The sequence below is a fragment of the Nipponia nippon genome, unplaced genomic scaffold (assembly GCF_047370975.1).
Source record: "Nipponia nippon isolate SJK-2023a ecotype South Korea unplaced genomic scaffold, ASM4737097v1 scaffold_1, whole genome shotgun sequence".
NCBI classification, from domain to species: domain Eukaryota; kingdom Metazoa; phylum Chordata; class Aves; order Pelecaniformes; family Threskiornithidae; genus Nipponia; species Nipponia nippon.
In genome coordinates, this window is record NW_028262290.1 from 120,107,363 (window position 1) to 120,130,123 (window position 22,761).

Genomic DNA, 22,761 nt, shown 5'->3' on the forward strand with positions numbered 1-22,761 from the left:
TATTTATAAGTCTGATCTTTTGAACACTGTAAATCCTCTCACATACAGAAGCAAGTACCTGCATAATTGTCAGTGCCATCTGAGCGCTTGCTTACAAGCCTTGCAGTAGTTCAAGAATTTGCATATACTAAGCTACCGGTAATACTGTGGCAGTGCTGCCTACTCATCTTTGCAGCTTCATCACAAGACATCAAATATCTAAAGTAAATACGAGATTTCTAAAGACCTTACTAATACTATCCAATTTAAAAGGTGATGTCCTTGTCGTCATGATGTCTCTCGGTCACTGAAGATGTTTTGAATTTTTTTGTAATAGCTTGAAGAAACCACATGCCGTCTTGAAGAGGCTGTATATAGCTACTGGCTTGTAGTAGACTGGGAGAGATCATTAAGAGACTGTGGTATGGAAATGTGAACTGGTAAATATCTACATTGTAGGGTATCCTCTTAGCTGGATTAATTATGCAATTAAAAATTCAATTCAAATTCCGTTATTCTGATTATTCATCAGAATGCTGAGTAACAGCATCACCTTCATGCTTCCCCTTCTCTTCGGTAGCACTGGCTCTGCAAGCGCAGACATCACACACACACAGCAGATGTGGTGCAAAAAGCCCATACATGCAGCAAATATCCAGTGGGATGTCATGTTTTGGCCATGTTACTAGTAAGGAGTGCAACCTGTCGCCTGTTCCAGATAGTTGCCGCTTCCTGAAGAGCTGTTTGGGTTTCGTGTTCAATCTCCTGATTACAAAATAGATTTTTAAAGTTACAGCATTTCAAGTTTACTTGCTGTCAAACACATGCAAATCAGGGTGTTTCCAGATGAGTAGCCTGCTGTCCTGCTCTGGTTTATGGGATAATTCTCGCACACACATGCTTTTGTTGAGGACATTTGTTGTTGGTTTTCTTTTTTTTTTTTTTTTTTTTTTTTTACTTAATTGGTAATGATCTTGGACTGTCACTGAGATGACCACACAGTGAGATACTTTCTCCTACTTGCTTTCTCAGCCAGAAGTTCCAGGAGTGTGGGATTCTTTCCTGTAAGTTGTTACATGTTGGGTTTGCTTTCAGTGTATGCCTTGGAAAGCACCAAGAACCAAATGTGAGCTCAAAGGGACCCACAAGTTTAAAAAAGTAAATGAAAATTAACTCTGTATCAAATGACAGTTCAGCTTGAGGGGAAAATCAACAACCTACTTCAATTCCTATTTTTTTGGTAAGAGAACTCCCTTTTTGGCATAAACAGTGAAATTCCAATTATCTGATCGTGTTCCTTTTTAGCTTCGTTGTCCAGGGAATGACTGCAGTAATTCAGGAAATTCTGTAGTTAACGTTGCCTTCCATTTGTTTAGCTTTAAAATTTCTGTTGAAGCCTATATACTATCGGAGGAGTCTCTGCAGTTGTGCTTTTGAAATGCATGCTATATGTGAGCCATATTATTTTTTTCGGATGCTGCTTTTTCAGGTAGGTATTGGTCTCATTTTTCTTGAGATGTACAGGTGAAACCTTTTCCACCTTTGTTTATTAAGAGTGCTTGGACACTAAAGACGAGCTTTCATAGTTCAAGTAAAGACTGACACGTCCTGAAGGTAAGTATTTTCTGTAGAGCAGATGCAGGGTGAGGTGGGTAAGATGTGCTGATGTGAGCTCAGAGTACTGCAACCTAGATTGGAACATAAACATCTATTAGACCTGTTCTTCCATCAGGCGTTGGAAGGCTTATGGTGTTTTGTATTTAATTTTCCATACGCTCCCCATCTCTCCATCTCTCTGTCTTCTGCTCTTCTGACTAATAAAGGGACTTTGTGCAGGAGAAAGGCAGGCTGAATGTATTTCAAGGGGTGAAATTGTTCAGAAGTGTAATGACACCATATGTTTTAAGCCCACCTACAAGTTTGTTCTTAGAAAAGGCTAAGGGTGCTTACTGAAGTATTTTTAGGTCTCATCGAAGGTGCTGGAGCTGAGTATTTGTTCTTTACTCCCTCAACATGGTTGAAGGTTGTGGCTTATCAAGCAGATGTGCTTTTAAGAGAGTCAAATAAAAGCAGACAAAATGAGGCAAATACCAAGTCTTCATGTCTCGGATGAGCCAGCAGTTTCTTGTGCTAAAGGATGTGCTCGTTTTTCTGAAAAGGCAAACCAAGGGCTCTGTTGTAAGTAGATAATCTGGGCATTTTGTTGCTATTCCTGAGTACTGAAAGTTTAGAGCCATCAGGGAACATATGCCCAAGCAGCAGCAACAGCAACGAAAAGAAGCTCTTCTTCCATATTACGGTTAGATTATTAAAGAAGAAGGAGCTGAACATGTTACTGGCAGTCTGAATCCCGTAGGACAACATCCTACCCAATGTTGCAGTCTGTTTTGTTGTCTGAGGAAATAATTGTTGGCAAGCTCTGCTACCACTGCCCTAACTTGTGAAGTAGTTGAGATCTGCCGTGAACTGTGCACCTGTTTCGGCACAGAGAGAGAACAAAGTACTGATCTCCTCTGGGAGTATAATGCTGGAAAGTCGTGTGCTCTCTCCTCAGCCCCTACTGTGTCCTTGGGCTGGTAAAGGGCCTGCGCATTCCCTAGCACGTACCGTTTTGCTTTCTGGTGTTTAAAAATCATAAGGGGATCCAGCAGAAAGCTTGAGTGCTTTTGAAACCATGAGTGCGAGTAGATTTATTGTGTCCTCTACTTTATTACCATTTTAGCAGGAAACCTGTTGTGCAGCTCTTCTTTTCTCGTGTTGTCTGGCAAAACACTAACATACACCAGTGCCCATGCACCCTGGGAACATGACTGTGCCTGGAGCTGCCCATAATGATGAGGCAAAATGCAGATACCAAGCAGTTCCTTCATATTTAGTCTGCAGGCATTTGTGCATCTAAGGGTTGTGAGCGAGGCGCTGAGCTGGGATTTGCAGGTCCAGGAGCACTTTACCCCCTCCTTTGGCTCTTCTGTTTGTTTGGGCTAGTGGGGTGTGTTTAACATCACTAACAGGCTGCTTTGGAGGAGGGTGTAAGGTTAAGCTTTAGCTGTATCCATGGCTTCCTGGTGTGGCTGCTTTGAAAAAATAAATACTCTTGATTAATAACCCCTCTCAGTGGTTCTAATAAACAGTGGCAAGCTTACAACCTAAGTTGAAGGTAAAAAGACAGCAGGAAGAGGAAATCAAAACACTCATCTATCACTTGACAACGTAATTGCAGTCATTGATGGTAAACAAGGAGAGTTTATTTCTCTGGAATCCATACTTTTAAATACCATTGCTCTGTCATTATGTGAGACGGATAAACATTTTCCTTTGCTATTTTCATTTGATGTGGAAAAATGTGGTTTGTTCTGTTAGCATTTAACAAATATTATTCTAGTAAGCTGAAGGGATGACAGGAGTTTACATGCAGAATTTCACCTTCCTCCACCGTCCATGTGGATTTTGGAGCCTGGTATGCCCCGAGCTTTTGCTGAAGTTACTGTTTCCTTGCTGAATTCTAAAACTTCTGGAGGACTGAAAGAAGGCTGATTACAACGTAAACCGTGAGTGAGGCTGATCTGTGTAACCCAGCTGCCTCCGCAATGCCCAGCAACGGAGAGCCTGATGCCCCCAACCAGCAGCTTTGCACTGGCAGCCCGATGCAGGCCCCGTACCTGTGAGCTCCGGCGTGCGGGGCTCCTACATGATGCCAAGGTAACTGCTATTTAAAAGAAATTGCTGGCCCAGTCCTAGGGTGCTTCATAGTCTGGCTAATAGAGGGGTGTTTCCTGTCCTAACAACGACAGTAAGGACAGTGGTGGGGTTCATTCATTTTATGAGTGTTATGTCTGTAACCCTATCGCTTGGCTTGGGTCCTTCTCCAGATTTATGTCATTCCCACGTCTCCTTGAAATTTAATGTGGGAGTGCCTTGGTTTCATAATTGTCAGCGTTACTTGCACACCGTGTCTTCTAATGATTAGCTCCTATGCCCTTCAGTGCACAGATAGTGCTTATTAATTGTGTTTAATGAGCATCTCTCACCTGCAGCAAATTGCCCTGCACTGTTACGTGCCTTAGTGGGTAACATAGCATAGTATGATTTATTTCTGTAACACACTTGATGGCACTTAACAGCTGTAAAAACATGCAAAAATGCTCACCTTGGGCTTGGGTATTTATTGGTTTTGGAGAAAACATGCAAATTCTGGTGGAGGAATTTAAGTTGGTTACATGTAGCCTTAATATTATCGCACCAGAAAGAGAATTAATTTCAATTGGTGCAGCTCTGGTGTGTTTGAAGTGTGGCAGCAAAACAGAAGGCTGGCAGTTGTTTCTGGGGGCTATGTCGTAGCGTGTGTTGCAGCAAGGTGTGTCAGGTAGTAAGGGGGTACGTTAGGACTGATGGTCTCCAAATTAATGCAGCCTGCTGACCTGCCTCATGAAGTACCCAGAAAGACGTGTGAAGTGAACTGGGGAGGACTATCACACCGGCTCAGTCCCCAGTCGTTCTGTCAGCGCACTCTTCCTTGCGTCTCTCCCTTCATTTTACAGAAGCGTGTGCATGGTAAGTGTGAATGTGTCACTGGTGTGGGATTCACAAGAAAGATTTCCAGCAGCATCAGTGTCCAGGATAACATGAGGACTAATAATGTCCTAGCTCTCTGTATCTTTGTCCCACTTTCCTCATTCCAGCAGGATATCACATGTGGGTTCTCACCTATGTGTATGGTTGATACGCCGTAGACTCATTTCTGTTTGAATACCAATGGCCTGAGGTATGTTCTTGCTTTCTGATCTAAGTGGGCAACTGGTAATTTGTGGAATTGGAGCCTCCTACCTTAGCTACTGCCCATGATGAGTTGAAAATCACTGCTTGAGAATAATTTGATTTCTGGGTTAAGTTAACATTCGCTTTCATGGCAGTAACTTTGAGCGCTAGAACAGAACCCAAAAGAGGCAATCGGCTGAAAAAGTGAGTGCAGTTTCCAGTGCAAATGCAGACAATGGCTTGAATTATTTGCTGTAATCTAAAGAGTATACGCTGGAGATGGGGCCTTCTGCGCTCTGGTGCTTACTGCTGTGTCTCTCGTTCTGGTGTGTAAAATCTGGCATAAGCTGTACACGTTAAAGTCAAATCATGGATGAATCCAGCTTTTGGGGATTTGGGAGGCATGGGATTGCAAGGGGAGGTTGTTGAATTTCATATCATTCAAATTGTGCTATGTAATTTGCTTCACATTTCCCTGGGTGACACAGTCTTACAGTCAGCTAAGTTAAGTTTTCATCTGTCTGTTTTCATCTCCTTCCTCACTTCCTTTCCAAGTAGTAGAAAACCTTAAAAAATGTGGGGTTTTTTGCAGGTACTCAAAACAATAACCTTGAAGAGGGTTCCTTGGCAACCTGCTGCTCTATTGAAAAGCAATATGATTCATCTTTCATAGGCAAAACAGACATTTTATAAAACTTTCTCTTTTTTTTGTTATTTCTAGAAGATGAAGAGGAAAGATTAATATTGCTGAAGCAGAGGCTTTTCTACACGTGGCCTGTCTGAAGTCAATATTCCACAGATTCACACCAAATCCTGCCTGAAACATGTTGTTGCTCCATGCAGCATTGAACTCGCAGCACGAATTACAGTTTAGGTGCTTCAGTCTTGTTTAAAATGCATCTGCCCAGCCTCACACAAAATACACATGAGAGAATTTGACAGTGGGTGATGAGAGACTCACTACATGGTGCAGATAGTTCAAAATCATGGTCCCATTCTCTGCAGTTACCAAGAAAGGCATTTTTGTCTGCTGGTTTGTTCTCAAACTGCACCGCCTGTTTCCGAAGGGAGATCTTCCTCAGGGGCTTCCATGTACTTCCTTAGGCTAGCCTGAAATTTTCCTTTATTTGGCCTGAAATTTTAGAGCTGCGTATGGAGAAACAGCCTGATAGAAAAGAAACAGTTTGATTTCTCTTCCCTCACCTTCCATTTCCCTTGATCACAGGTCAACAGAGAACTGCTTTCCCGGTATGCCACTTAAAGAGAAAATCAATTGTTTTCTGTGAAATTGGCAGTTGCTTTCTAAACTGCTATTTCACCCCTGCAGAGAAGATGCTGTGAAATGTCCTTTGGCTCTTTGTCACCCCATCTCGGATCCATAAGGCCACGGCTCTGAGCCCAAAGGCTATCAGCCTGCAGGAGCAGCAAGCGCTGGAGGCAGAATGTTTCAAGCTTTGTTATACGAAGCTGTTTGACAATTTAATGGTGCAGCCACTGAAGCTGACCTGTTACGGCGTGCACTGAGGACACTTACCCAGCCCTCTCACAGGTACGCAGTGTGGAAGGAGTTTCAGGGAGGCTTTGTCTTTTCATGCTACTGGAAAGCCAAGAAGTGCTTTTGGAAGCCCTGTTTGTTAAGTACCCTGCACAGTGGCTCTTCTTATAGCTGTGAACTTCTGCAGCTCTGAGTTAGTAGCTGAATAATCCAAACAACACGATGTACACACTGTGTTTGTGTGTGTGTGTACGTGCCTGTCCTCCGGCGCTTGCTGTTTGTTCATTTGTGATCGGGAGACTCAGTGACAGGCTTTCAAGCATCGCCTGTTTACAGTTCAGTGAAACTGCTCCAATTGGCAAAGCAGTCTGTTCTCTGTGCTCTTTGAAGGAAGAAAAAAAAAAATCAAATGAAGTCCTGAAACTTAAGAGTAGACGTGTAGGCAAAAGCGGTGGCCTTCTCCCCTGTTGTGCACCCCCCACCATCACATCTATCATGTTAAGCCATGTCCAATGTGTGCTTTGATGTGAACACAAAACTTGCTCTTGTCTGAAATGCAGCCTATATCAGAAATATCATCAGGTGGTGTCATCTGTTCCCATTGAAGCCAGTGTTTTGACTGGTCATCTTCTCTTAATCACTTAATGAGCTTCATTGTGGATGATTAAAAGTAATTGTTTATTCGCAAGCATGGAGAGATTTTGACAAAACAATTTCATAGTTATTAAACGTCAAGTTAAAATAATTGCTGTTTTATAAACATATAAGTAGCTCATCTGTTAATTCACATTTAGGAAACCTAATGAATTATTAGTGCCCAAGTCTTTATTTATAAAGTACTTTTACAGCCACAGATTCTTATCTTTACAAACGCTGTTACATGTGTTGAAATCTACGCTGGTAAGCAGTGGCTTCAGGAGAGCACAAGTCTGTGAGATCTCAGTAAACTGCAAAATTTATCCCCCATCCCACAGCCTGTGGAATTTAAATGAAAGAGGACAAGTGTTTTGTGAGGTTCTGGGGGAGCAGGGGCTGCTTGGAAAAGGGGTTTGAAGGAGAAGAGAGTAAATGCCTGGCAAGTGAGGACGGGGCACGTTGTTGCAGCCTGACAGGGGATGGAGGGAGAGAGGGGAGCAATGAGGGAGTGAGGAGAAAGGTGGGAAAGGAGCATGAGGAGCCCAGCACTGCAGGCACCGGGGGAGCGGTGTGGTGATGAGCAACTGAGGGAGGAGACACCGAGGGCCAGCGGAGGAATTTGCAGAGGAGCAGTTCAGCTGACGGGGGAGATGATAGTGGCTTCATGCTGCAGGTTGGCGGGAGCAAGGGAAGAGACTGTAAAGCCAGAATGGGCGTGGATAGTAAATCTAGGAAGTGTTTGTAGCTAAGGACTGCGTTGAAAGGATCCGTCTGGGCATCATTTGGGAGAATGACCCAACAGAATCGAATAGATAAACTTGCAGAAGGGCAAGGCTGGAGGAAGATGGGGGGATAAAGATGCCCCACACCCTCAGTGAGACTGCTTTAACCCAGCTGAAAAGATAAGCAACCCTCTTGAAAGGAGAAAATCAGGCACATAATCTTCAGAAGAGGCATCCAGGCACTGAATTATTTTCTGAGGAAAGTGCCTGCCAGTCACCCGCAGCTAGGCTTTCATTCCCTGATTAAAGGCAGCATTTAAATTTAAGCCCCGTCCTTGGTGATTCCTATTAGCTGTCTTAAGCAGTCCCCTGCTTGCTGTGCTGGCTGCTGTGTACTCTTGGTACCAAGAGTATTTTGGTACGGGGCCAGCAGGACCTACGGACCTCACATTTAGAAAGCTGAGTGCAATGCAAGGATGATCTGTGCTGAGGTGTCCATCAGCCTCTGCCCCTCTGTCCTCTCACCTGTCTCTATTTGCCTCCCTGTGGCAGTGGCTGTCAGTCATTTAATAACAAACTTAATTACTGCCAGTGACTTGTTGGGTGCGTTATGGCCAGTAAACTTACTGCAACAGCCAACAAGAAATAGAGAAGATGCAATGCATTAGATGGGTGGAGGAAGATGAAGTTTTGTGGAAGGAGCTGAATAGAGAAAAGACTTCATTCTGCATCTCGTACATACCCAAAATTAGCTGCAGAGAAATTTTTGAGTAGAGGGGGAACGTTGGATCAGGCCTAGATATAACTATACCTCTGGGGCTTGATGTCTGTGGGATGTCAGGTATCATAGTCTCACTTCTACAGGTTCACTTGGAATTTAACATGTGTCTGACAGGCTCTGTGACTAATCACATCTGTGCCTTCCCAGCAGTTCTTACACAGCACAGATTATGTTAACATCTCCAGAAAGCTGTTGACAGACAAAATCCTAAAAGGTGATAATATCTTCATAACAGCTAAGCTTTCTTCTTCTCTCTTTTTTCTTTTTTTTTTTTTTGTTTTTAATCTTTTTTTATCCCTTTTTTTTTTTCTTTTTAATCTCCTCCCCCCGCCCCCTTCAGTACCTCACTGTAACTGACAGCCAGGTCTGTAAACCCTGATCGTCTGTTATCAGGCACTGCAGGTCTGGTGTGACAGCGACGGTGCCTGGGTTCTGCGCATGGAAGTCCACCGGTTTGAGTTTCTCCTGTGAGAAACAGCGGATGGTTGGCTCCATCGTTGCAGAGAGCTGGAGTAGAGTTTTTTATTTCACATTAATTTAACCTGCTTTTCCTCAGCTGCCTCTTTCCCTCTCTACTTTGTTCAGATTTCCTTTGCATTTAAAATAGGGAACAGCAGGGCAGGATCTGACCATTTTTGCACTTTGTGGGTTCAAGTATTCAAAACCAAAACTTAAAATTGTCTGAGGTTGATTAGTTTACAGACTAGAAATTGGATCCCATAAAATCTAGCTCCAGATTTTATAGGCTCACAGATTAGGTAAACAAATAGTCAAAGTTAACTAAAATCTACTTCGTATAGATATAGATTCCTAATTTCATACCACTTCAGTGTAAAGCCATGCTTTTTTTTAAATCCCTGAATATAGAAAAATATATTTTTGTGTGTTCTGCTGCGTAGCCTGACCCAAGGGAACCTGCGTGAAAGGAGTGAATGTGGGTGTACCCTCTCCACAGCGACAATAACTCAAAAGAAAGTGGAGGGTGGGCTTTGCCATGGCAGCTTGTCACCTGAAGGACTGGGATAAGTGGGGGTGACTGGGAAAGCAGTGCCTGTAAGACATGGCTTGTACTGGGGGACTGCAGGACCATATGTGCTTCCAGCTCTGGAGAACGTGTGCTCCTCTCCAGCCAAAAGCTTTCCTGTCACCGGCAGGTGACAGCAGGGTTGTTCCTCCAACCTCAAAACTGATCCCAGTGCTGCAATCTCTGGTGAGCCCTACAGAGCCAAATATCATGTCCCAACTCTTTGTCGCATCCTGGGAGTCGCTCCCTGCTCTAGCACAGGGAAGCCTTTGGACTTGAATATAACTCTGGTCTGAGGGCTCTGCCAATGTGGTGAACATATTTCAAGTTACAGAAATCTGCATTTTGTTCCCCAGCATCTCCCCATACTCAGGTTGCAAAGGTTCATGTATATAACAGTGTCTGCTTGGTCTCACCCCCAGTGGACAGCTGAAGACTGTTGGCCCCTTTTGTTTGCTGTTTTGCAGGTTTACTTGTAGGACTCATTTCAGAGATGCAATGAGAGACATGGACATCTGAGTGCTGCATCTTGGCAAAGTTTGCAGCATCATTTTGTTTCCATTTGGTCAGTAAATGTTCATTGCTTCCCACGGGAACACAGGTAAGCCGACGCTGAGTACCTTGGAGAAGCCTATGCCCTAAATGACATTAATTATGCCCTCCAAAATGTGTGTGCAATAGAGAATTTGAGTTAAATTTGAGGCTGGAAAAAAATCCAGGCTGGAAAAACCCAAGCCTGAAAAAGTTTTGTTTGTATCCAGGAAAATTACCTAACTCTAATGTTAAAGAAGCCAATACTTTTCTACCTTCCTCCAGTAGCTTCTGTCGTTACGCTTTATGCAGTAACTGCAGAATGCTGTAGGCTACAATAGTAATTTGAACTAAGGGCTCAGGTGCTTGGGTTTTCAATAAGTTCATGCATCTAACAACTAGCCAGACCTTTATGAGAAAGAAAGAAAGAAAGAACAAACTCCTCTCGCTGATAATATGTTACTAACGAAAGCAGGAGACCTTACGTATGCACTTTGCACGGACAGATGCAGCTCAGCTCTCCTTTGTGTTCTGAGGTGATGGAGCATAGTTTTCAAATGAGTTGCAGTGGCACAGGCTGCAGAGCAAGAAAGCCAAGCCTGTCCTAAGGGACTTACAATTACTATTCAGAAAGTCAGAGCAAGCTATTCTTCAGTGTGGAAAAATTTCAGGTTGTCTAATTATGGGGTGTGCACCACTGGCAGCGACAGTAGGAACCTGAGCGCCTGTTGGAAAATTTTCCTCACCTCCATTTTACCCTTCAAGATGAGTTGCATCTTGCCCAGTGCTTCAGCATGTGACGATGCAGGTGGGACGCGCAGGAGCTGGTATTAGCTGCGCTGCCCCTGCAGTGAAGCTGCTGCCAGTTATCGACTTCATGGGGAGCGCTGACAGCTCTGCCCTGAGCTCAGAGCTGTTTCCCTTTCTCGCAGCCCATGAATGGCTCCCATGGCCCTGGAGGTTGTCTCAAGGTTCGCTAGCAACTTACACCTGCTAAAAACCATCTTATTTACCAGGTCCAAACAAACAGATATGAGGCAACCAAACCACCTCGGCTGTTCCAAGAGGTTTCTGTGCAGCAGCTCCAGGCCAGACTGGAGGCTGGAGCTCCCTGTGGGCAGGGCGGAACAGCTCAGCCTGCATTGCCTGTGCTAAGAGGGCTTGTGCTGCTGGCTGTATTCATGCCCTGAACCCCAAATTCCTTCAGCAGAGCAGGGAGGGATGCAGCCTCTTAGACACAAAGAAAAGCTAATAGGTTTTTTCCTGCTGCCTTAGTAAAACCACATCACTGGAGCCACTAAAGACTGATATAAGGAGATTTATTTGAGTCTTTCAAAGAACCAGAAAGCAAAAAAAAGTTAATAATTATTTTCTTTTTAAAAAAGGAAACTGTTAGCAGCTTCTCGCTGTCTTTCGCTTTAATTAGTCTCATGTTCGCACAAATGTTGTGAAATTCAAACAGCCTATGAAGTATCTTGTTAAATGCAACTTGTCTCCAATCCTAGTCCCACAGGTGTCCAAGCCAAGAAAATGAGAGAGCAGGAGACAAACTCTATTTGCAAGTTTCATTATCACAACAAATCTTAGTAATCCATTCCTTTTCGTTGCAGGTTGACCACACTTTTTTTCTTACCGTCCTACACATCACTGTCTGATTAAGGCACAAAACAAGGTGGAGAAGGTGGCCCTGTGCTTTCAAATACTCACTTTTCATATGGCTTTTGTTGCTCTAGGTTGAATGGTCTTCCCTTACAGAAAAGATGATACCTCTGCCTTTTAAGCTAATTTGACCTATTTGCTCACTGTTTGTTGAGGGTCATCTCTGGAAATCCTTGTTCAGAGTCTAATATTACTGATTATTATCATTAATAATAGCAGCTGCAGCAACAATAAGTGCTGCTTATGTTACCAAAGGCCTTGGGGAGTCCGGCTGCAAAGCGGCCCTCTCCTTTGCTTTCCCTGCTGTACCTCTGGGGCAGTCTTTGCCTGGAAGAGCTACTGAAGTCTGCAAGAGAGGGGCCAGAGGAACGGCGCCTCTCTATCGAGCCAACTGAGCTGAAGCCCTGGTGAGTGAAGGAGGATCCCAAAGGCTGGTGGCCCCTATGGAAGAGCTGTATTCTTCAGGTCCTGGGTAGCTGAAGTTAAACCCGTATCAGTTTTGGGATCAATGAGGCAAACGAACAGAATGAAAAGACTGAACAATGCGAAACAGAAATCTTAAATAAAAATGAAGAGCCTAACAGTGCTTCATGTTCTGCTTGTAGTGACTGATATTTTAAAAATAAGCGCCTAAATTCAGTTTTGCTTATTTTCCAACTATGGACATCTCATTAGCTATGTATTTCAAATTATTTAAGTACCTAAAATTTAGATGTAAGAAATGCAAGGCAGTCTCTAAAAAAGCTCCGACCTGCTCTGTTGGAATTAGATCTTTGCACTCTGCTCCTCATACTCATATGTGAGCTGGGATAATGTCCACAAATTGTGGCTTGGGAGGTTCAGGATGGACATTAGGAAGAAACTTCTCCACACTGGAAGAGGTTACTGAGAAGCTGTAGATTAAGCAAAGCTCAGACTAGTGTCTGAGGGAGAGTCAGAGATGTGCAAATGATGGGAAGGCAACTGCTGCACATTGGCACCAGCAGTGCTCAGCCAACATTTCTGGGACTCTGTGAAAACAACCCTAGGCTGTCTGTATTTCAAGTGTAGGCCAGCAAGTTGATCTTCATGGCTATGAAATGGCCAAAAAGAAAATGATAAAAGGCAACACAGATTTTTGTTGTACTGTGTTTTCAGAAAGGATAGGGATTTTTTTTTTTTTTAAATGAAATGTGCTATCAAAATCCTTGCTGTGCATTTCCCATCCCCAGCAAGCCCATCTCACGGTTCCTGACTACAGCTGTAGTTTAATCACTAGCTGTGTTTCATGCTGGAGCAAGCCATGTGGCTATAATCGTGTTTTCAAACATAAACTCATTCTTAAATTTAGCTTTATTTTTGCCAATAATCTTTAGCAACACTCAATGGGTCTGCCTGTTTCGGTGGGCTCAGGTTTTCACTAGTCCTTCCTCAGCCAGGCTCTCGCTGGGTGCATGAGCAAAGGTGGGCCGTGGCAGGGGGGGACACGTGTACAGGCTGAGGTGGCTCGTAGAGATTTTTTACACTCTGGCTCTGAGCTGCCAAGCGCCGAGTCACGTTCAGCCTCCTAACTTTTTGTTCCAGTAAACTGCACCAGCTTCTTTCCCACTGGAGAGCAGTTGTTTTTTCCCTGTGGGAGCAGAGCCTGACTCCCCCTACAAACAGTCCTGTTGTGCTGCGCAGTGTGGGGCTGGATGGCAAAGCCTGGGTCACTGCGAATTTTTGGGGGATGTTGCAAATTAGACACAGCCTTAGCTGATAGATATTATCCTAGCTCTAGTAATGCCTCCAAGTGAGAATGTCCCTTGATAAAGCTTCTAGCCCCATATGTTTGCTCTGCTTTTTTAGTGAAGTGTGAACTGGTTTTATCACACTGGTCCATCTTCCTCTGCTCTCTCCCCTCCTCCCCCTCCCCCCCCCCCCCCCAATAATTTATTTCTGCCTCTCCTGATAGATGACTTCGATTTAACATAAAGAGGCTGGAGATATGGTCTATCTGATTTTCACCCATGTTGGATAAAAAAGGCTGTGAATTATTTGTAGCATTAATCTAAGTCCTTCCCCCCCCCCCCCTTTATACTCATGAATTAAGCCGAGTTCAAATGAGTGTCTGCAAGAGAGGTGGTGGGAGGCTTTAAAGAGGTGAAAATAACAGGAAGACAGCTGCTGCACATTGGCTCCATCAGTGCAGCTCAGCATCCCTCTGGCGACTGCGGGATGGATTGCCTTGCCTTAATCAAAATACAGTTAATATTTTAAAAAGCAGAGAAACTATTCTGACTGGGTGCTGGGTTTCCATTCGTTCTGCAGTTTAGCTTTCTCCACAGGCTCATCAGAAATAGAAAGTGCCATTGTGCCGATGATTGCTGGGTTTCTTTTCAGAGGAGTGGAAGAGGGGGAATGAGATACAATTTAGGCTTTACAATCTGGAGGTGCAGAAAGAGAAGTCTGAATCATTGCTGTGCCTGCTATTACCAAGAAAGCTTTCGATGTCTTGATAAAAGTCTACCCTGCCAGGTGGGGGGGTGGAGGTAGCCCTTGGGGTGCTCAGACCCCCATCCCTACAACTTGTCTGCAGAGTCCAAAGGAGCAGCCCAGGCGTGGGGCCGGTTTTCAGGCCCATGGAGCAGATCTGGGCAGCCCAGGAAGATGCTGTATGAAAGATCCCATAGGTTGAGTGCTGTGGTCCACCTGTCTCCCTGAAGCACACCAAAATGTCGTGTCCCAGTGGAGAGGCACTGGTTTCCTCCGCAAACCTTGGCTGACCTCTGCAGACAGCTCATCTCTTCCTACTGAAGCCATAAACACTTCAGGGTAGGTATATTTTCATCCTTGGCTGCTTGTAAAAGCCCTCTGCAGTTTGGTTGCTCTTTAAATAGCAATAACATTTAGGTCCTGCTGAGAAATGTGCTTGGTACAAAGTCCTGCAGGAAAATGTACTTACCGCTGAGTCCAGATGGAGGATTTCGAAGGGGGTTACACGCTACATCATCCTATTACTGTACCCCTCTGAGAAGAGTATGCATGTTACACGGGGCTCAAATGAAGCTCCAAGGGAGCACAAAATACTTGTGCCCGGTGGGATGGACGCCCAAGGTGATGATGTCAGGCAAGGACCTGGTGTGGCTCTGGGGAAGGAAGCCGCTCCTCGGCTCTGTGCTGCCAGCTTTCACCCATCACCGCCCCCCAGCAGCCCATTTCAGCTGGGAGGACTGCTCAGTCGCTGGGGGTGGCCGCCTCCATCAGCTCTCCCTGATGTTTGGGGAAAGATTTTTAGCCACCCGAGGGGTGAGTTGGTCCCTCTGTGTTTGCACCAAGGAAAAGTGGCTGAAGCCCAGGGGATTTCCTAGTGTTGTAAGGTGTGTAGACTTGCACCTGAAGCACACAATACAACCTAGCGACACTCAGCCATGCAAAAGCATCAGGTGGGGCCAAGACAGAGCAGACAGGAAAGTGTGGTAGTGCCTAAGGAGGCATCCCTGTGAGGCCACCCAGGCCTGGTACCATGATCTGGCCATGCATCAGAGGTAGTGTGTGCTGTGGGTGCTATTTTACTCCAGACGCTGCATAGGTGAGATCATGGAGCTGACTGGTCCCTGCTGCTCCTCTGCCCCCACACATATACTCTTTATTTGCTACATCTGTACATCTGCCAGGCCTTTTATTAGCACTAGATGAGAGGTGGACATTTGAGTAAATGGTCTAATTTTCCATTGCGCAGAAATATTCCTTCTACCCTTGTGAGAAGGATGAGCAGGAGGCTCATCAACACATAACCACAAACCAGATGACTTGTTCTTCTTCACTGCCCTGGTGTAGTGAAACAGTGACTTCTCTACATACTGTGCAACCTTGAGCACAGCAACAGGTTGGTAAACTATGGCTGTGTTCAAAGCTTGATGTTGAAACTATTTTTGCTGCATTGATTAGTAGGAAATTGCACTGCAAAGAACTTTCTGAAGAGCCGTCTTTAATTTTCTCTGTTACTTTTGTCATTGCATTAATTATCATTGCTCTGCGTGCTCCCAAGGATTTCGTCCTTTCCTCTCCTCCCATCATGAGCCACCTTCTCCTGTGGGGAAGTGTCTCAAGATGGGGCCTTAAGGGAAGAAATGCTCTGTAGGATCTTTGCAAGGTTTTTTCCAGGCTCCTTAGGGTTTCACCTACCCATCCAAAAATGAGCAGCTGTCACCTCTGTGCACTGAAAAGGCCTAAAAATTGTACCCATCGTCAGTGGAGGACTCCGTACGCAGATGTATCTGGGGAAACCGGGTGGGGGTGTGTCTGCTGTGATGGGTGATGTTCCCTTCTGGTGTTTTAGCTGTGCGGAACTGGGCCTGTTTGGTGGGGGGGTTGATTTTACCGCATCCTTCAATGGCAACTCAGGCTAGCTTGTGATCAAAGCCAAAATTAGAGCCATGTTATGACATTTGGAAAGGATATAGTGAAAACTCTTTAAATGTTATTGGGTCACTGAGAAAGGATGGGGTTGCTTTGGCGCAGACACAGCACTTTAGGAGCTTGGGTGTTTCTAAATAGGCTTCTGCCCTCTTTTTTCCCTTTTTACAAACAGCGTTGACCCCACTATTGTGGAGCCAGCTGGGAAAGCGCAGATGAAGGAGAGCTCTAAAGATCTATTTCCAACAGCCCTGTTCTAGGAACCCACCCACTCAGGGCAGTAGTAGAGAGAAACTTGTTTTGCTGAAGAGGGTCACCCAAATGGGCACGAAGCCAGGCCCATGTCCACTGGTCTGAAGGGCCATCTTTAAGAGAGTTTTGTTGTATAGGGCTGTGATTCAAGGGCTGTGTTAATCCATATGTCATCTGTGAAGATAGTAGTATTAGTGTTTCCAGCTGTTTCTTAACTATGTCATAGATACTTTTATAGTGAAGACGTACTTTTGGAGGCTATTGTGTGTTTCCCCCCCCCAAAACTGAAAAGCTACTATTTTTCATTAAATATAACAAATTTTTTTTCTACAGGACTTGAAATAATTGTTTGTTTCTGATACTTCTGAGCTCCATCTGCTTAGTTTTTCTCCATACGTTTGTTGTTACAGCTGCCTTTAAAAAGTGCTGAGGGTCATGTCTCTGCTTCATGCTCTTGATTTTTATTCATGTCATTAATAATAGCATTGGTTCTGATCACGATGACTTAGCATTCAGAGTCAGCCATGTCAGTCAATAGATATGTTTTCCTGCTGCAGAGAAAAATTAATTTTTTATCTAACTTCATTGGGGCAAATAAAAAAAAATATTATCTTCCAGCTGTCAGTGCCTCTGCCTTCCTCTCATTAGCGTCAGTAAAAACTTCCCTCTGATTCCTGGGACCTTTGGATTAGGCCATTATAGAGAATGGGGCTTCTTGAAATAAAAAGTTTTTTTCTATTCTCATAACTTACAGTCACAAACTTGCTGGATTTGATCACTGGTGGTTCTGAAACCAGTTCCAAGAAGATCAGTTTCAAATAAATGCCAGTTCCCAAATTCACAGGATTGTGGGTTTTTTTCTTTCGTTATGCTGTATTTGTCAAGACAAGGTTTATTTTCACCCTGGAGTGCAGTCACACTCCCACTTCAAGTCTGCCAGGATCAGCAGCAATCCTTGTGGAAGTGACCCAACTGTGCAGACAGCCCATAGAACAGTATAGATGAAAAGAAGCTTCAGGAATAAAAGAGAATCAGAAAAGGATGTGGTCCCCATCTGACTGGGGTGGCCAACTGGTTGCACTGGAGCACATCATGTGAAAGGGTGATTTCAACTGGTTGATATTGATTAACCATGGAGAAACAAATTTCCTATTTCCCTTCTTCTCCCTCTCACCCTCATGCTCCCCATATCTTTGTGCTTGTATTTGATCTAGGATATCTGCAAAATGAGATGAGTTTGGGTGGATTCATCATGCTCGAGGATCTGTCATGTTCCGGCTTGATAAAGAGGCCCAATTCTGGTCAGAAGGGGCGAGGATATTCTCAGCAGCGTGTGTCTCAGACCAGAAGCATATGGGACAAACAAAGGCAAAGTGGGGCAGAAATCCTCTGAGATGCTCTGCTAGGGCTGTAGGCTAGAGCAGCTCCTTTGGCAGCTCTAAGCTATAGCCAGGCTTGGCTCGCACAGGACCAGGGGGACGCATCCAGCTCCCTCTCCACTGCCCTTGGCCACCCCTTGTGCTCGGCAGGCGTACAAGAGCACCGAGCCTGTACGAAATAATAGAGGATTGGCACCGCTTGCCAGCCTGGGACAGCGTGTTAACAAATCCAGACACATTAAAGGAAGGGCTCAACATTTTCCTGGGGAGTGCTGAAATTTAAACAATCATTTTTAGGCAGTCCTTTTCAGAAAGCCCAGCTGGGAAGACCACCCGCCTTCTCTGGGCCATTGTGATAAGACAGCAAACTATCTTGGAGTGCCTCCTCGCTGCAGGTGGCTGCTCAGCTGGGTCCTCCGCAAGCCTTTTGATGTGTTGGGGAATCAAAGGGGGAGACACAAAGAATAGGCAGAAGTCATACATATGAATGTGCACATACATAGGCAGTAACCTTTCCTCCTCTGATTACCCTAGCAATAAATGCTTGTGACATCAATACTTTATGAGAAGGAACCATGTGCGATTACCAAGTGCTGCTTCGGAATTGCAGGTGGAGGGAGAGGATTTCATCACCTTAGTTTAAGATAGTTTAAGTGACGGCTCAAGTTTATAAAGTGTCAGAAGTTGGAGTGAGTGAACACCATACAGATAAACCATTACTTTTGCAAGGAAGTTTCCTGGTGTAAGATGCATTATATATGAATTTGTTGTGTGGCTGCTCTTGGTTGCATGTTCTACTTCATGTAAAATAGCACCGTGAAGCACTTACATGTGCTTTTTTATATATTTATATGTGAGTGTATGTATGCATCTATATACACACACACACGCATTTTATGTTTGTGTACATATTTTCTACGCATTTACATATGTGTGTGTATATATATAATATACTCACATTTTTTATATATATATATGCACACATACAGAATGCAAAAGTGCTAGGATGAAGTGCTAGGATCCTTTAACACTGACAGCTATTTTTAGTTGAGTAAATAAGATCAGGAAACATTTCTAGCGTCTGAGTTCTTGCCAGCTGTTAAGACCTAGCCAAGCGCAAGAGGTGCGTGTAGGTTTTGCAACTAGATTAATTAACATCATATTTTTACTCCCAAATTATGCCTGATTTTGATTAATTTTTGCACTCCTCTACATTTTGTGCCTTACAGTGGTTTAGTTTCCAGGTGTTTTCAGTAGGGAGACCAAAGCCTGGAGTATTTTCTGCAGCTCTGATTGCCGGTGTTGAAGGCGCAGTTCAGTGGATGCAGGTGCAGATGGGGCCACAAGGACAGGCAGAGGGATGGGGATCTTGCCATCGAGGAGAAGAAGGGCCTTTTCACCAAGGAGGTATGCTTGTTCTCTAGCCATTATGCCAGAAGGTGGGGAATAGAAACCAGGAAAGAAAAATGATTTTAAGATGGCCAGGGATAGATTTTAGCCTGAAACAGGCTTAAGCAGTAGGCACTAAAGTACTTGTCTGTTTTAACATGCAGCTTTTTCAGCTTATGAAGCCCATCTGGCCATGTGCAATGGCTACCAGCCCTATGCGGTCTCTTCCCAAACTGTATTCACAGCTAACCACTGCTACTTCTGCTGTAAAAGTAATGGGGATTTAGCATCTCAAAACAGTTAAAAAGCTGAGAGGGAGACAGCAGCATACAGAGAGCATGATGAAATCAAACTTCAGAACTTGGTACTCTCAGGGCTTCCCTGCGAATAGAAAATATCACCGGCTCCTCAGATCGTTTTAGCTTTGACTGGCTGCACAGATGTGCATTGTTTACCCTACCAAAGAAGATGTTGCCTTTTAAAATGGTGTGGTACATCATTTCTCTGAAGCTGGAGCATCCTCTGCAAGGGAAGATCATGTGTTTTAAAATGGGGCATTTAATCAGTTTGAGAAGAACCAAAACTGCATAGCAGACGTGGCCTCTTGGCTTTGCTGTCCCAGTTTTAGGACCATTATAAAATCTCTTAAAAGCCCTTACAAGGACTCGTGACTGAAAGCTTTCTGAATGAGCATGAAACATCCCACGACCCTCGTTACAGTAGGTCACAGGCTGGTTATCCTCTGCTATTACTTTGGACTAGAGTGGCCCTAAAAAGCTTCTCCTATGCCAGCTACTGGGAGAACACAGGGTCCTTTCCTTGCAGCCAGGGCCCTGCTTATATAGGCTCCTCAGTTCAGGGCGGCAGCCTCTGAAGCTGGTCCCAGCCACACACTTGGTCACCTTGTTTGTGGCCAGAGGAGAACAGCCCCAGTCCCTGAGCCATGGGGAGCGGGCTGTCTCAGTGACAGGCAGGCAGGATCTGCCGGTGGTGCCAGCATGGCCAGAGGCTACAGGGCTGCCCTTAACACCAGGCACACGGAGGAGGGTTTTACTACAGGTCTAGACAATCCGAAGACCTTCCTACTGATGGGTAAAAAGACCCTCTGGCATTTGGGCTGTCTGCCAAGCAGTGTAACACTCTGTCTAGTGAAGCTGAGAGCCCAGCCAAAGGGCTTGGGGGCGGGAGGGAAGCTCTGGCATTTTTGTTAGATATTGCACTAAGCTGTAAGTACTAAGTTTACATTAAACATCATAATGTGCAATAAAGAAGCAATTGGGAGACCCAATGAGTTCCTTTTACAAAACCCCTTTAAAAATATCCACCAATAATATGATTTATTCCAATATTTCCATAAAGCAGTTAACAGAATAGTTCTTGAGTAATGTGCTGTAAAGAAGCAGATACAAAAGAAAGATTTGGAGCAGCAAAGATGCAAGATGCACTGTAATGTGCAATATTATATTTAAATTATCTTAACCCTTGGAGAGGAAAGAGAGCAAGAACTTAAAGCAACAGCGTTAAAATATTAAAGCTTTGAGAGACAATGTTGCAGGCAGCAGCTTTTGCAGTCATTGCTATCAAAAGATAGACAGCGAGCTCTGAAAAAAAGAAGTCTGGATGACTGTGATGAAATGCCTGGTAATTGTCTGTCAGTTTTAGCTGAGGAAATTAGCAAATGACTCATGGGCTGCAAGCGGTGGGGAGCGTGGGGAGGCTCATCCATCATCTCCAGAGCAGCCTTCACTTTCATATGCTCTCTGCTGTTGTTTAACTGAAGGACGATGTAAAATAAAATGCAAAAGGTCATAAATAAAATGTTTCAGGAAGGTAGAGGTTTGACCCAAGCAGACACAACCAAGGCTGATGCTAATGGTTGGGTTGTTTTTTTTTTTTATTATAGCTGATGTTCAGAGAGGATTTCCTGAAAGCCTGGTCCCTGCCATGGGGCTGGAGAGCTTTGGCAGGGTGAGAGTCACAGCGAGCCGAGCAGAAGGAGCCAGTGCATACGGGCATCAAATAGCGCTGAACTCCAGGGAGCCTGGGGGTTCATTTCTCCTTCCAGAGTGACGAAAATGAGGTACATAATTAATGTAGCTGGCACTATAATCTCAGCTGGGAATTGCCTTGCATCTTTAGGTGAAAAACAAAAGCCTGAACAGCCCAGTCAAGTGCTTCTTACTAAGAAACATGGGATGGGGTGGGTTGTCTCATCTTATCCAGTGGATTTTGGAAAAGAAGTGACCCATTGCTTTTGTTAAGATGGAAACCTTTACTCTTACCCAGGTTAATATGGGGAATATCCTGGACTGGAGGAGGGCAGGGAGGAATGAATAATACTCTAAAATAAATGAAGAATTTTATTAGGTAGAAGGACTGGGAAAAAATGTGTTACTTAGTAATAGACTATAACAAGCATGATTATCCCTTTATAAAACCAGTGCTGTTCTGTTGTAACTCCATTGACAAAACAGAGTGTAGGTGGGCTGGTGAATCAAACCTTGTGTTTATTTATAAAAACAATCGAACAATAAAATGTTTTCCCTGGCAAAGTAACTGCTGCAAATTCAGTCTCTGAAATTGTGACTAGCTCTGTTTATAGGAAACATGTCAACTAGATGAAACAAGGGCCCTTTTGAACCCTCATTCCCTGTAAATGCAGAATAGAAGCAATCAAACTGAGCCTTATTCACTTTCTCATAAAATAACAAATTGTTATGAAATTAATGATATCATTTTCTGCCAAAGAATTTTCCAAGAAGTGGAAATACACAAGCGGTCAAGCAAATGTAGTCTCAAACAACATGGCAGCAAATCAGTCACTCCTACATTGAATGGTAGAGTAGTTTAGCAATATTGAAAACTGCAGTTGAAAAGAACAGATTTTCAACTAAATTCCCTCAAGAAAAAGAGCCCAGAATGTACTTCAAATTATCACCTTACTTTACAAACCAGCAGTAATTAGTCTGTTTCACGCCAAGACTGATACACCTGGAGAGGGGATAAAAAAAACCCACCAAACCTCAATCAGAAAATGTGCTGAAGACAACTGCTTTGATAGCAGACTAGTTTGTTTTTTTCTGCTGCAAAGGATGTAAATGTTATGTTCTCTTCTGAAGTGACTGCTAAATTACCAGGAAAATGGCTGAATGTCTGTGCATTAGCTTTCTAAATGACCTAGATCCACCTTTTTTATATTTTGTCTTTTGTGTTTCTTATTTATATTCTTAAATTAAAGTCAGACTTCTGAGTAAGAAGTTTATAGATCTCTGGTGGGGAAGGAAAAGTGGTATTTTTCTGGTAATTATGTATGATTATGGGAAAAGCAGCATTTCCCATTGTTTTTCACAGATTATACCCTTCTTACCCTTTTCACAGAAAACTGTTTTTACAGTAGCTCCCATTAAAGTCCTCCAAACCAGGGGTAAAGATGAAAGTGCATTAGTATGAGAGCTAACAGGAGAAACTCAAATGTTGCATGAATCCTATCGATCCAGGATATCTTTAATGTGCTTTTTCAGTTCACTGCCCAGAACACAATCCACAATTATTTGACAAAGCCACATTGATTTTCCTCTGTTCTCAGCCCTTTCCAAAGGCGGGGGAGAAAGTCAACCACAGAGCAGATGGTAGGAGGCCAGGGTCAACCTGCTGCAGAGGGAGTTGCTGAGAGTGCATCGGGTGCTGCCATGCAAAAGGCGCCCTCCCAGCTGCCTTGTCAGAAGAAGGAGCGGTCCAGACAGGCAGTGATTAATCCCCACATGAGGAGCTTGGGATTCATT

At 44.1% G+C, this 22,761-nt stretch overlaps 1 long non-coding RNA gene across 1 annotated transcript; it reads left to right on the forward strand.

Annotated features, from left to right (window-relative positions):
* The first annotated feature begins 14,241 nt into the window (after positions 1 to 14,241).
* LOC148057591 (uncharacterized) lies at positions 14,242 to 21,042 on the forward strand. The gene is made up of 4 exons (XR_015709160.1): positions 14,242 to 14,375; positions 15,283 to 15,429; positions 18,820 to 18,997; positions 20,883 to 21,042. It is a non-coding gene; the product is annotated as an uncharacterized LOC148057591 (long non-coding RNA).
* The last annotated feature ends 1,719 nt before the right edge of the window (positions 21,043 to 22,761 follow it).